Genomic DNA, 14,994 nt, shown 5'->3' with positions numbered 1-14,994 from the left:
ATGACCCCAGGGATCTCTGTGACACACAGGACAAGCAGCACACGGTGCCATGAGCTTGTTAATGGAGCAGGATAATCTTTAATTCACCCCAGGATGCAGCAGGACTTTGCTATTTATGCTGGACTAGTGCAGAATTCAAAATATGCAGGTCTGGGAGATTGTGTCTGGAATATAAAACCCTCCTGGAATATATTCTGGAGCTGAGCTCTCAGTTGTGTTATGTCTGGTGATTGCTCCTAATGATTTTCCTCCCAAACACCTTGTTCAATTCAATCCCTTTATTCCCTACATTCCCTTCCTCCCTCTTAAACATGTTTTCCTCGTGCAGATTCCCATATCCTTGAACTCACTTAGGGCTAGAGAGAATTAGAATTAGAATTTGGGGGATCTTGAGGTCTACTGAGCCTCTAAAGTGCTGCTAAGGAGGTTTCTCCAAAATTTCACTCCAGGAAACACCAATCCTAGAGTGAAGCTCTTTAGGATGGAAAGTCAAATATCTCCTCTGATGTAGTGGGAAAATAATGTTCCATCTGTAATACAGTGAAGGCTGGGGGAGAAATTATGTCATCACACAGCAGCTTTATGGGTAAGGGAAGAAAACCCACAAGTCTGTGTAATAAAATACAAAAACTGTCAATGGAAAAAACTCTGGAGAAAAAAAAAGGGAAGCGAAATCTTCATGTTGTGGAGAAAGCAGTAATAGTATGTTTCCAGAATTGGTTCTAAATGGATTTCTGGTGAGCTCTCAGCCTTTTATGAGCAGTGACATGGGGAGAGAACCTGTCAGACCTTAAACTATTGTCTCGTAAAACTGCCGGGTGGCGCCGAGCAGCACAGGCTTGGGGCGGGCGGCTGCGGGGTGCTACAAGCGACAGGGGCTGTCCCAGTGCCCGTTCCCGGTCCCGTTCCCGGTGCGCGTTCTCGGTCCGTTCCCGGTGCGCGCTCCCGGCCGGAGCCGCCGCCGCTCCCGGGACACAGGCGCCCCCTGCGGGACACGGGCGGAACTGCGGCCACGGACACGGGGGACATGGGGCAGGGGGACACTGCCCAGGGACAGGGGGACACTGTACAGGACCACCCCTAGAACCGGGGGACAGCGGTACAGAGACATCTCTCTGGGACAGGGGGACACTGCATAGGGCCACTCCCAGGACAGGAGGACAGTGCCCAGGGTCAAGGGAACCCTGCATGGGGCCACTCCCAGGATGGTTAGACACTGCCCAGGGCAGGGGAACACTGCATAGGCCACTCCCAGGACAAGGGGACACTGCCCAGGGACAGGGGGACACTGCCCAGGGTCAAGGAGACACTGCATAGGGTCACTCCCAGGATGGGGAGACACTGCCCAGGGATAGTGGGACACTACCCAGGGTCAAGGGGACACTGTCCAGAGACAGGGGGACACCGCCCAGGGCCAAGGAGACACTGCATAGGGTCATTCCTAGGATGGTGAGACACTGCCCAGGGACAAGGGGACACTGCCCAGGGACAGGGGGACACTGCCCAGGGACAGGGGGACACTCACACAGTGCCCAGGCTGTCACCACCAGCCCCCCGAGGGCTCCGGTCCATTTGGCTTTGCCATCTCTCTGAGGTTGGTTTTGGCATCTCCAGAACAAAGGGGTGTCACTGCCCCGGTGATTAATTATTGAATGTCCTCAGAGTGGCTGTGGAATTCCTCCTCCCTCATCTCTCAGGCACTGCAGGGCTCTGTGGGAAAGGTTTTCCTGGCCTGATTTATGGGATGTGGAATGGTGGAGAAGAAAAACCTTAATAAAGGGATAACTGAGAGTTTGGATGGGAAATTAGAAGAAAGGGAAAAATAGAGAAAAATGGAAGTAGAGGGGCTGGTGGTTTGGTTTTTCAAGCTGAGTTGATTATGAACAGGACATCTCAAAAGTAGTTGCTGAGACTGAGGAAAACAAACAAAAATAACACAGACAAAGCAGTAAGGGTTTTTTGTTGAATTTATATTGATAAACTTAGCGATATTATAATTTTTGATTAGAGCACTTGTACTGAGAGTCATCACGTAATAGTCTGCCATCAAACTATGAGAAATGACTAAAACTCTAATGAGACTTTAGTTTCCATGGATGCCATTAAAAGAGAAGCAAAAAAGCCTTTTTGTCTTGTGAACTAAATCGCTTTTGAGAGAGAACCTCAAAGCTGCTCGAGTGACTGTTGATTTGAGAGTGGCAGATTAGGGGAAAGTAGAAAATATGCAGGATTAGGAAATCTCAAAGAACACTCCTAGGGAGGGGGAAGGAAAATGATCCCAATGTATCAATTAAATTCTGGCATTGTGTGCTATACCCTCATATTTGCAGAGATCAAGTGTATGAGATTAATCTGGTGTGAGTTGTGGTTGGATCCATCTCTGGATAAAAGCCTCTGTGCCACAGCTCTGGTTGTTCTGTTGAGTGTTTTCCCACCTCTCTAAAATATATTACTACTTCTTGAGGGTATTAACTTACTATTTGCTCCCTGTGGTTGTTCCCCTGTAACTAGAATTTGCTTCCTAAAATGTTCACAAAAAAAACCAGGATGAAGGACGACTGCTGGTGGAGACAAAGTAAATGGATTTTCTAAATGGCGTTGCTTACTCATGCTGAAAGCTTTTGTGGCATTTGAGTGCTGACAGCTGATGTAAAAAATGGCCTGTAGGAACCAAGTTTGAGTGTTCAAAAAGTAAGTTTTATATCTATTCCACTGCATTGAAGTTTGTGTCACACTGATTAAAGATTGCTCAATGTGGCAAGAAAAAGTCAGAAATTCTCCAGGTCCTGGTGGAGAAGAGAATTTTCAGATTGAGAAATGAGAGCTGGGAAATGAAAGGAAGGGTTATTTGCAGATAATCTGCATTAAATGCTCTGACCAGCAGGAAGGTGACATGCCATGACACACCTGGCTCTGTGTCAAGCCTTGGCTGTTCCTCTCCTGCCTGATGCTCCTGTGGAACAATTCTGAGACCATTCTTTTATTATAAGAACTTTGTTCAGCAATCTTTTTGTACAGTTTTCACTGATTTTTTTGTGAGAGTTTTACTGTGCTGGGACTCCAGAGCCAGGCTCCAAGTTATTAGTGGATTTTTTTTCTTGCTGGAACAATTTTCACAAGATCCAAGTGCATGCAGGAGCCTGGGCACCCCTAACTTTTAGTAGGCTATCGGCTATTTTAGAATAGCAAAGAATAGAATATTTTAGAATAGAAAAGGCGCTTGGCTATTTTAGACAATTCTACTCCTTGTTCATGCTGGGAGTGTGTGGGCAGATCCCCTCCTGCCTGAGCACATTTAGAGGAATTAAAGGTTTGATCCAAGTAATTAGTGATGCAATATGGGACCATAAATTAAATTAGTGATTCTAAAGTTCAGATCCTTCTGGAGATCTGAAGAGGAAATCCTAAAAGAAGGCAAATCTATGTACTCCCCACAAGCAGAAATATTTCCTTGCAGCCTCCCAAAGGACCAAATTTACCAGAAATTTAATGGAGGGGGGATCTTGGTGAACTGATTCCCAGTGTGACACACAGGAGCCCTTTGAGATAATGAAATGTGTGTTCAAAATCCATTTTAAACAGCAAGTTGCAGCTGTGTCTGCGAGAGACAGCCACTGTTAGTTTACCATTTGATCCATGGCTGCAATAACGAGGCGTGCTTGGATTATTATGAACTCTCACTAATTGTCCAGCAGTCCTGGGAGCTATAGATCCCCATCCTTGAGGATAATTGCCTGTGTCACAATGAAAGATCACTGCAAAAAGGAGCATTTCATGCCTTAAATAGTCAATGAATGTGTGATTTAAAGTACCATTGTTTGTACATGACTTGTGGTACCCTAGGAAAGAATTGCACCCGGTTAGTTAAAGTAGAAAAATGGTTGGAATATTTCTTAACAAAGTAAGAGCTTTAAATAGTTTCCCTTCTATTTGAAGAGGAAATATTTGCCCAGCTGGTTTGTGGCATCACCAGCATCTTCCAGCTGCTCCTGGCTGGAATTGCCCAGCTGGGAGGATCCCGCACGTTGTGCTGCAACCCCAGCCTGGAGCAAAGTCCTGTCCCTTGAAGGGCTGGATGAGGCTGGAGGGTAAGATTTGGCATCACAGTGTCATCACAACTCATTAGTTTACAGTTTATCAAAAAAGGCTCTACCTAAAGGTCATTTAATCTCTGATTTATGGTTCACACTGGGGCAGTAAGGAAAAAAAAATCTCTCTTTTTCTAAAAATGCAAAGAGCTGTTTCAGCCCTCCATGCCTCCCACCCTTCTCCTGCACCCTTGGGAGCGGCTGGAACGTGGGATGCTGTGACTGATTGCTGATGCCAGGCTGGTTCCCCCAACCCCCTGGGACAGCCCTGCTGTGCTGAGGGGGAGTTGCCATTCCAGTTGAGATCTCTGGAGGATTTAAAGGCTGCAAACATCAGAGTCTCCTGGGAAAGCAATGATTTTGGACAACTGGATATCAGATTTTTTTGGGGAAAAAACATGCATTGCAAAGGCTGCTTTAAACTCCAGGTGTATGTGTCTTTCTTTGATGTGCTCTTGCAAATTTTAATTGACTTTTCTAAAGTATTTCAGGTAAGGACAAGTGCAAACAAAATATAAACACTTGTATAAATATATACAGTGTATAAAAATATATATATACTCTCTGTTGTAACAGCTGCTCCTTCCAGTGGGGCGTTGGCCACAACATCAAATTGAGTTTATTCTAAATTTGAAGCAGGAATGTTTCGTGTGTTTTGCTTAAACACAATCAATTACAGCAAGACAACCAGTTTTAACAGTGAAATTATTTCAATTTCTGACCCACCCGTGTGTGAGGAGCTGTTTCATGTGGCACTGTGGATAGTGAGGAAGGGATGGCAGCTGATAACAGGTTTCTCTTGTGACATTTTTTGGGCTCAGGAACTCTCTGAACACTCATTTGAGCATCACAGAACAAACACAAATTCCCACCTGCAGCCCAGGTGAGCTGTGCCCTGCCCTTATTCCTGCAGCACCTGCAGCCTCAGGTGGGGAGGAGGCAGCAGCAGAGTCCATAAACAGATTTCAAACAGCAATTTCTCCCAGGTGAAAAGGGCCATTTGAAGATTTTTATCTCAGTTTTTGCCTTGGCATTGATGGGTATTACTGGGATGTATTTAATGTACACACATGACAGGTGAATGGGATGAGAATGCAGAATGGGGATGACAATATCTGCAGAGATGAATAGCACGAGTTGCCTTTCTCTCCTGTGAGGTTTGGCTCACAACTGATACAGCAACGTGTCTGGTCCAGTTGTTAAAGTTTAATGCTCCAAAACTTCCTTTCCATCTGAGATCCTGCCTAATGTGAGAGGGGACACTACTGGAGAATGGAATTTCAGTATCTCTGCTCTTTCCCCACTCTTTGTCCCACATTTTCCCCTCCTCCTGTTTGTGTCGCACTCAGATTTTTGCTGCTGTTACAGAACTGAAATTAATCACCAATCTCATTTGTAGCTGCTGGGAGCAGAGTCCATAGAAAAGCAGGAGTGGGTTTGGACTGCTGTGAGAAGGCAGCTTTAGCTATAAAATCACTGTGTTTTTTTTCCTGTGAAATGTCCTTGTAACTGTTCCTAATCTTTTATGACCTATTTTGGCTTCTGTTTGTAATGAACTTTTGGTGTAAAGAATCACTGGAGCAGTTCCCCCTGCTCCCCACACTGCAGCTGGAGATGAATAAGACATTTCCTGCTTGTGTCATGCTTTGTAGCCAGATTTACTTGCAAAATACACTTAAAAATGTGCTCTGTCAATATGATTATTTAATGACTGACATTTCTGTAGCTCCCAGCACATGGCCTTAACCCTTTTCCCCAGATGAGCACATTTGTAATTATAAAGGGTAAAATAATTTTCTGATTTTTTTTTCCCCTTTTTCTTTTTTTTTCCTTCAAGGGAGTGCAAAAGCTGAGCCCATTTCAGCTTGCAAAGTACATCTAAATCTCTGCTATCTGGAAACCTTTCAAATTGCTCAGTACTTTTAAAATAGTGTCAGCTCATTGTCAGGGCATGATACAGAAAGGAAAATTGCAGTCTCCCTGCTCTCAGCAGTATCAGACAAGCTTTCTGATTTAAGTATTGCATCTGAAATGGAAAAGTTAATCACAGGCCTGCTCTGCATCATCTCTTTCAAGCCAGGGTAAAAGCAGCAATTTTAGATGTTCTATTAGAGCTGATTTAGTTGTTTGTAGTGGAAAAGCACAGGGAGCCCATCAGCCCCTCCGTGTTTGGCTCTAACACAGGTGGTCATCTCTCAATAACAGCTATCAAACAATTACTGCCCCAGGTGGAGATGGACATCCCTGGGCTGGCTTTGGTGGCCTGTGCTGTGTCCAGGGACAGCTCAGGATGGAGCTGGTGACACAAATCCCTTGGAGTTGTGTCCCTTTCCCCAGGGGCAGCTGGTCCTGTCCTTTGACTCATCTTTCAGCCTGTTATGGTTGACCAAATCTATGTGGAGTTTTACTCTCTGAAAAGTTATTTTGCTTTAATTTGTGCCAGAATAAAAGAGCCTCTGATTTGCCCATGGTTTAATAATTAATTTGAATAAGAGAGCCTCTCATTTGCCCATGGTTTAATAAATGCCTGTCCTGTTTGTTGCTGTGAAAGACCTTTGGGGTGGCTTTTGTCACACACCAGGGTCTGCAAACACAAGAGGCAGGTTACAGGTGTGTGTGTGATGCCTTGGGGAGGCTGACCTGGGACAGAGGCTGGACAGAGCTAAGATAAATAAAGCTAAATAAATATTTAATAAGGTAAATATTTATTAAAAGGCCTTCAAGGATACACCTTGGGCAGGGCAAGAGCCTGGCCAGGGCTGCACCCAAGGTGGACCCAAAATGGTCACAAAATGGACCCAAAATGGTCACGAAATGCACCACAGGTCATGTGGTCTCACACTTTTATAAGTTTTATAAGGTCCATTTGCATATTGGGGCTTAATTGTCCAATTACAGTTTCAGGTTGTGAAGTTCCATCTTTCTCATTCTCTTCTCTCAGCCCTCCATTGTTTGTGCTTTTTTAGGCCTGAAACTTGTAACCTTGTCCATGGTTTCCAGCAGGAAAAGGGTTTGTTTTGTGTCCCTGCTCTGTGCAGAGCTGAGTGACACTGAATGTGAGCTCAGAGCTGCACCCCTGGGCAGGACAAAATCTGAAATACATGGAGGATAAAACTGAAGGCATCACTGTTGGCACAAGTGATGTACCCAAATGTGCTCTGCAGGCGACTTTGAAGGAATTTGACTGAAAATTGTGCCTGTTTGAGGAAACAGGGAAGCCTCTGGAGCATTTTCTTTTCATTTTAGTCCTGCCTCCACTTGGATTCCCTGCGAGTCCAACTCTGTGGCTGCTGGGCTAATAAAAATTCACCCCAGGACTGAAGGGTCTTTGGTCATGTCTCATTGCTTTGTCAGAAGGAATTGTCTCTCTCCTCAACCTTTCTGCTCAGCCCTTTACCTCCACGATTTACACCAATTATTTGCCTAATTTTATTAACCATAAATCATTCTTCCCCCTGTGCTGACTCCAGCTATGCTGCTTTGGGCCATTCTCACAGCTGCTCTGGTACCTTTAGGGGTATTTTTTCTTTAAGACACAAGTCTGAAGCTCCAGTGGGAGGTTCTGGGTACTGAAAAGTTCTCAGGGAATTCTGGTTTGGTCACCAGTCTGACCTGGGTCCAGGCTAAATCCCATGGAAGTTGTGAATTCTCTGCTCCTTCAATGCACTCTGGAGAAGGGAGGGATATTTGAACATGGTGTCATGAGGAACAGCACATTTTACATAAAACTTCAGTGTTTTTTCATATCTTGTACACCTTTTTAACCTATATTCAATCAGAAGCATTATCTTTGGAAACTCATAATAATTCCTTTGGGCCTGCTGTATGGATAATCCAGTGTTCTTTGTCTGAAATATGTGGTTTTCCCCAAATGTACAAATTTGTGGTTACAACCACTTGCTGCTCGTCTGTGTTTGATTTTTAATGATGTGAATGATGGATTAAAATTCCCCAAACCATTCCCAGTGCTGGCTGTGGCTGTGAAAACTCTGATGCACATCATGTCTGATTTCCCAGGGAATAACAGCAATGCTTTTGCAGGAATGGCTGGAGGGTCTCTGTGTTCTCCTGGCTGTCCCCAAGTGCTGCACTGAGCGCGGAGCTGCAGCTCTTGGGGAACATTTGTCAAACAAGATGAAACGTGCCACTCTTCCCTCCGACCCCTTGCATCTCATAATCAAACAGTGGCTGCTAAGGATGCCTGTTATTCTCATATTATTTTAAATCTGAGATGTTCAGCACATTTCTGACTGGAGGTTGTAACTCAGTGGCTTTTGGAGTGTGTACAGAATGTGAATTCCTCTGAGCACTGATATTTGGTTTCAGCTGGAATTGCTACTTTTAAAAAAAAAAAAGGGAATAAAGACAAGATGTTGAACTTTTGAAGCTGTCAATTTTGTTTTTCTATCAGCAGTTATTGCTTCTTCAGTTAATGGTGTTAATCAGCACCATGGCCAGCTACAGAGGACCTTGTGTAACTGCCTTACCCTACTCATGCCGTTGTGAAATAATGCAGCATTTGAAAAGTAATTATTCAAACTGTAAGAAATTGCACCTTTTGTTCATACAAATTTTTCACTTGACATTTAAAAATATTATTTTTTTAATTGGGAAATAGTTTACCATATAGAATGATGAGAATATTTAGAAACAGTTTCTAAAGGACAGAAGTTTTGCCTGTCCTTTTGACTGCAGATGTACTCACTGATTTCCTAAAAGGATTCATTGTTGGTTTTCAAATCTAATTTGGTGAATCTTGTTTCCCACTGTGTTCACAGACTGACATAGAATAAGTGTTGTACTGGGTTAAGTTTATTTTTTTTTAGGTTTGAAGCTTTTTTCCCTAGTTCATGTTATGTTTTAATGATGGGACTCTTATATAAACAGACAAACTGCCCCTAAAACATGCAGAGGCAAAACTGTGCAAACACATCAGACCTTAAACAGCTTTGGTGTATTTATTACATGTTTTTTTTTAGCCTACAGATTTCACCTCTATTAATAAAACTTCACTGAATTAAAAAAACAAAACAGGAAAAAAATTCTTCATATCTTGTCTGTAAGAAGCTTATTTGAGGAAATCTTGTCTGCTGGGTTAGAAGGTTTCATGTCTGAGCTGTAGGAAGCTGTTGGCAGCAGAGTTCCTTGGCTCGAGGGCAGCCTGTGCCCTCCTGGATGCCATGTGCATAACAAGTGGGGAAAAGCACTTCAGGATCAGCTCTGAGGTTATTTGACTTCCAGCAGTTGTGAAAAAAAAAAAAGAAAAAAAAGAAAAAAAATTGAAGTGCACGTTTTATGCAAAGGAGAAGCGTTGGGCATAATCCTAATCCTGAAGGAATTAATTTTATGGCGTTTTGTGTAGTCAAGAATTCACTTTGATCTCCAGAACAGGAACTTTCTGTGACTTTCTTTTTAGGTCTATTTTCTCTTTATATGTTCCATTATATAAAAAGAAGGGGAAATATATCACGGACCTTTTAAATATTTGCAATAGCTCTGATTGCTGACATACAAGGGACTTTTGTTAACCGGTTGTTGAAGGCAATTTAGTGATGCTGGAAGAAGGAAAGGTAGAAATGAAACTCTGAAACTGGTCTGGGTTTTACTTCTGGGGTGAACACCTCTCCTTCCAAGAATTAGGAAGTAGGAGAAATCATACCTGGTGTTGCTGTGGTCTCTAGAAATCAGAAATAAAGAAAAAATGCCACAAAAACAGTCCAGGTTCCACTTTAGCTCAAAATCTCGTGTAGCTAATGGTGCCCATGTGTACTAAAATGTAGGTAGAAAAGAGATGTTTGGTTTGACACCAGTTTTTGTTGATCTTCAGGAGATTTTGTTACAGCTTAAAGTGGGTTTCACCACCAGCAGCTGATAAGGGCATTTTCTCAGTGGGTTGTGCTATGGCAGAAATTTAAATCAACAAATATTTTGATGCTTTATCCTTCTAAAAACCTCAATATTAACTCCCTAATTCAGAGTTATCAAAAGAATAACTAAGAAAAGGTTAAGCTGGCTTTGTTGAATCCTCAGAAATATTTTCTGCACTCATATTAGATAAGATTGAATCTTTGCCAAAAAGTGAAGAAAATTGGTTTCCCAGTAGTGTCTTGCCTTGGGTATCTTTTATTAAGGTTCATCTTAGAACACTGGATTTCAAAGATACTCAGCAGACAACTCTGACAAGATGATAATGGTGCTCTCCACTGCTGGGATAAGTCTGAGTTTAAGCCTGGTCTTACTCAGAGGAGTAAGAAAGGTGTAAAGTGGTATTAGAGCCCATCTCTGGATGGGCTGCACAGCTGAGAACACCCCTATGTGTTTTACTGCTCTAGGAGCCAGGAAAGGCTGTGCCCAGAATTACACCAAGGGCCATTATGCAGGAGGCAGCAGGAATCTGCAGACTGTTGGAGGAGCAGAAATTCCCTAAAAGAAAAATTATGAATCACAGGAGGGAAAAAAAAAATAAAAAAGGATTTGAATCAATCTATTTAGAAATTGGATTTTTGAGGTTTGTGCTGGTTCAGATGTTGTGACAGCACTGACAAAGCTGAGGTGAAAATCACAGTGGGAACCCCTGGTTGGACCCTGGAACTAGAAATCAGGCATTAGTTACTGAAGAGGTAAACTAAGGGTCAGATGTGCCTTCAAATGATTTAATTTTAAATTAAAATTACCATCAAAGCCGATGCTGCATTCTTATTTAAGTGTTTTGCCTCATCCTGCTGGCATTTCCAGTGTCCCCTGTACATCCTGCCTTGTGCCCCAGACAGGCTTTATGGGATGGACAGCTTTCTGAACAAATGCAGCATTACTCTGGAATGGAAAAAAAAATCCCATTAATTAAGATAACAAGTGGAAAATATTTTGATCACACGAAGCTTCTTTGGGAGCAAATTAACAAACTGCAGCCTTATGGTGTCCACATTTTTGTGCTGTGGCCATATGGAAGAATCAGACACTGAATTGAGCCAGTCAGTGTTCCAGTCTCATATGGAGAAATTAAAACTTTGATCAGAAATCAAAACTTTGATTGTAGCCAGCACTGCTGCCTCGTTGATGCACACAGACTCAGGAAGGCTGTGCTCGTGTCTGGGAGCTCTGTGGATGAGTTAATTCATTTACAGAGCTGACAAATAGCTGTAAATGAATTTTTTTGGCCCCGACTGAGGCAGAAAGTTTATCTGCAAAGAGGGTTTATTAGATCTTGCAGTGACAGTGGGAGTCCCCTGGTGTGTGTCTAGCCCAGCTTGTTACTGTGCTGAAGGTTTATTTTGTTGCTTTGGTGCTGCACCTGCTCCTTGTGCAGATTTGTGATGATTACTGTAGATGGCAGCAAAAGCTAAATAAAATACAACGATTTAAAAAAATTAATTAAACCCCTCCCTCCTGCTGTCCTGAGTGTGCAGTTTTGTCTTGGTGCCTGCCAGCTGTTCTTGAGGATGGAAGCAATTACAGGCAGCAGAAGCCAAATTAAATTACATATTGAATTAAGGTTTCACTCATAGGCAGTTGGGGGGTTTGTGGCTGTGTTGGTTCTTGGTGTGGACTCTCTCAGACACCAAAAGCCAATTTTAAAGCTCTCCTGATGATCTCTGAATTGCCCTTTTTTTTTTTTTTTTTTCCCCAGTGTGTGCCATGGTGTCAGGAAGGAGCAGCAGCAATTCTGACAAGTGATAATGCCTCTGGGAGTACTTTTATTTTTCCTCCTGTAATAAGTCTGCTGTTTGCTTTCGTTCATTGCAATTAAATTAGTTTCCTCTTTTATTTTTAATGTCCTTCCTTGCTCCTTTCGTGTGTTGCCGCTTTCTCTTTGCTCAAAGCACATGAGGAAAAATAGTTAATTGTGCCATCATGCTAATTAGCTGGTTAATAAGACACAGGATTTTCTCTTGCAATACCTCAGAGTGCAGGAGAAGCACAGGACAGGCACTGACCTGCTGGAAGTCTGGAATAGTGGATGGATCTTTAATGGGAAATGACTCCCAGTGTTGGGTTTATTACATAAAGCAAAAGATGGTTTTTAAATATTGAAAAGGCATAAACCCCAAATGATTATGGGTGAACTTGAGAGCAGGATTTAGGGGCAGGCAATAAATAATAAATGTAGCAAAAGGTCCGTGTGTGATTAGCAAAATTGCTTGAAAAGAACGAGGCGTGAGAGCTGGGGGTCTGCAGTCTTTGTTTTTACTCTGAAAACCATAAAACTCAATTTTCTGCATGGCAGACGTTTAAAATTAGGCAAAATGTAGTGCATCAAAATGACCCTGTGCTGCTGAAATATTGCTGAAATCCCTTTAAAATGAAAAAGGAGGACGGGGGAAGTATGGAACTGCAGTTTGACAATTGTGTTCAATATATGATGAAGGTGGGCACAAAGCTCTGGGTATTAAAGCTTATGAATGTATTAATGCACTGCTTTGGGGGAATTAAACTTTAATATTGATGATAAACCTTCCATAATAAAATGTGTGGAGAGTGAGAGTAAATCTCTCTTGCAAAGTCCCCAAACTATTTAAATAACTGCGTGCAAGCTGTAGCATCTCCTGAGATATATTATAAATGAACTTCTGCATACGAATGTACATTGTGCACAAAGTGGTTTTCCAGCAGAGTTGCTTTCTGCCCTGCAAAAGAGTCTGTCCCAAATGACTGTATTTCTTTAAAGTGATTGATCTCCAGCATCGATTCCACAATATTTCTCCGCAGATACACATCATTCACTGCCCAGAGTGCATCCCCTTGGGAGATTCCCCGTTGACTGCTTGGAAAATGGTGTGAAATTTCTGCAGTGGGTTTTTCTGCCAGCCTGATGTTGTTATTTTTAGATAACATTATGGAGGAGAGAGATTGTAAGGCTTTAAAAATATGAAAGGCTGAGGAGATAGAGGGAATTGTGAGTTACAATGATCTGGAATGGAGCAGCAGAGCGTTGAACAAGTGTGTCTGGAAAAAAATCCCAAACTTGTGCTTCCCATCAAGCTGGAGGAGGAAAATGCCATTTTAGAGAGGCACTGTGGGAAGTGAAGTTGTTCTGGAAGTTGAACTGACATCCAGCCTATTTATTACTTTCCTACCAGAGCACAGGAATGTAAAATTTGCCTCTAGAAGAGCTCGTGTGATGAACTCAGCTGTACAAACCTTAGGAACAGTTAATGACTCGAGCAGCTACACTGATCTGCTGATCTTGGGATGTTGCTCTGTCAGTTTAGATCTATATCTGAGAAGGAGAAGAGAGCTGTTATCGCAGAACTGCAGATTTCAGAGGGTGTCAGCAGAACCTTGAGGAAAACAAATCTGCTCTTTGTTCTGTGCTCCGTTTACAAGGTGGGAAGTTTTAGGAGAGAGTCCACTGTGCTTCCAGTTGTGGAAAATTCCCAAAGAAGGAGGTAAGTTAAAGGAGGAGGCAATTCCAGAAGCCAAACCCAGATCCATATCAGCCCTGACAAAAGAGCTTTTTGCAGACGGTTGTCAATAGCAATAACACAGCCCTGAAATGTTCAATTACTGCTCTGGCAGCTTTTATTTCAAAAGCTTTACTTACAAGTGTGGCTTTGTTTACTTTGGTGTATTGGGTTATTGCAAGTGTTTTATATTTTCAGTTCCTGTAAACGTGGTGTCTGCTGGTAGCTGTAACAAGCTGAGCTGTGCAGTCACCAAAGGATTCCTGCTGCTGTGCTGTGTTAACCTGGAGAAACTTCTCCCTGGGATTAATTCACCTTTTTGGGAGGTGTCCTAATGACCTTCCAAGCCAACAAAATGGCCAAAGGAACGTGGCAGCCTTTTCATTTAGACTTTTGCAAAGAGAAAGGCATTTCTTAATTGTGATATTGGAAGAAATATTGTTTTTAATTTCTACTTAACAGGAAATCCTTATGTCTGATCAATTCCGGGCATTTTGAAGTAGTCATTGCTGCTTCTAAAGTTAATCAAAACTTACTGCTGTGTAAGGAAAATCAATGGAAAACAGATTGAGATCATAGAAGGATAATTCTGCTGCAGGGCCTCTCCAGCTTCACCCATCAATAAGCAGGAGCCTGAGTGCTCAGAGTTTCATGTGTTGTCTTGATGTCTTTATTAATCATCTCAGCATCAAATCTTCCCATTTTCCAAACTTCATGGATCTGTTTTCAGTTTACAGGGTGGGGGTTTTGTGATGATTGGGCCATAAAAATTTGCCTGCAGGATCTTTCAGAAATTAAAATATTTTCGATGCAGATGCAGTGCAGTGAGTTACAATTAGATCTCGTTGGAAAGAACATTTGGATTGAGAGATCATTATGGGAAAAAGGTGCAGGGAAGATTCCTAAAGGTATTTCAGTGTTTTATTTGAACAAACCCTGAATCTTGAGGTTTGGTCTCTATTGTAGGAAATTATATTCTGCATTTCTATAATTGTTGTTTCTATTACTATATAAAGAATATGCAATTATAGAAAAAATTAATGTAAATATCAGCTCTATATTATATAATTACAACTCTAAATGTATATATGATATGAAATATTCTCCACAAATATATATATATTATAGTCAAATTTTTTTGGCTATTAAGCACCTTATAAAACAGAATGGTGGTATTTCCACAGGTCAGACTGCAGAGTGATTGATGGCTAATGGCAGAAGGAGAAGTGTGCATTGCTTTGACTTTGTGGCATGTCTGCAGCCATTGTCATTGCAGGCAAATAATTGGCAATGCCATCTGCTCCAAATGCAGGCTGAACCTCTGCATTGTGACTTTGGGCAGAGTTAGACAGTTATTGACTTGGCAAAAAATGATTGAAAACAGGATTTACCTAATACACTGATTACTGTCCATTAGATGATTATTTTTTGGTGTTAATCGAGCTTTTCCTGCACCTCTCCCTGCACTGAACTGGAATTTAAACAAACATTTGATGGCAGGCTGT

General features: G+C 42.2%; 1 protein-coding gene across 10 annotated transcripts in view; it reads left to right on the top strand.

The window, feature by feature from the left end:
- Window positions 1–14,994, top strand: part of RBFOX1 (RNA binding fox-1 homolog 1) — a 1,119,155-nt gene that overhangs the window by 90,526 nt on the left and 1,013,635 nt on the right. The window contains exon 1 of one of the 10 annotated variants that reach the window (XM_083872248.1): window positions 6,637–6,698. The exons of 8 other annotated variants lie outside the window; for them this stretch is intronic. The gene's annotated coding sequence lies outside the window, so the exon portion shown is untranslated. Of the gene's footprint in view, window positions 1–6,636; window positions 6,786–14,994 lie in introns of those variants that run through there. One more of the 10 variants, XM_083872246.1, reaches the window with a different exon arrangement.

This window comes from Zosterops lateralis, assembly GCF_965231275.1.
Source record: "Zosterops lateralis genome assembly, chromosome: 15".
Lineage (NCBI taxonomy): Eukaryota > Metazoa > Chordata > Aves > Passeriformes > Zosteropidae > Zosterops > Zosterops lateralis.
Note: the sequence above shows the minus strand (reverse complement) of the source record. Positions and strands in the feature narration are given on the sequence as shown.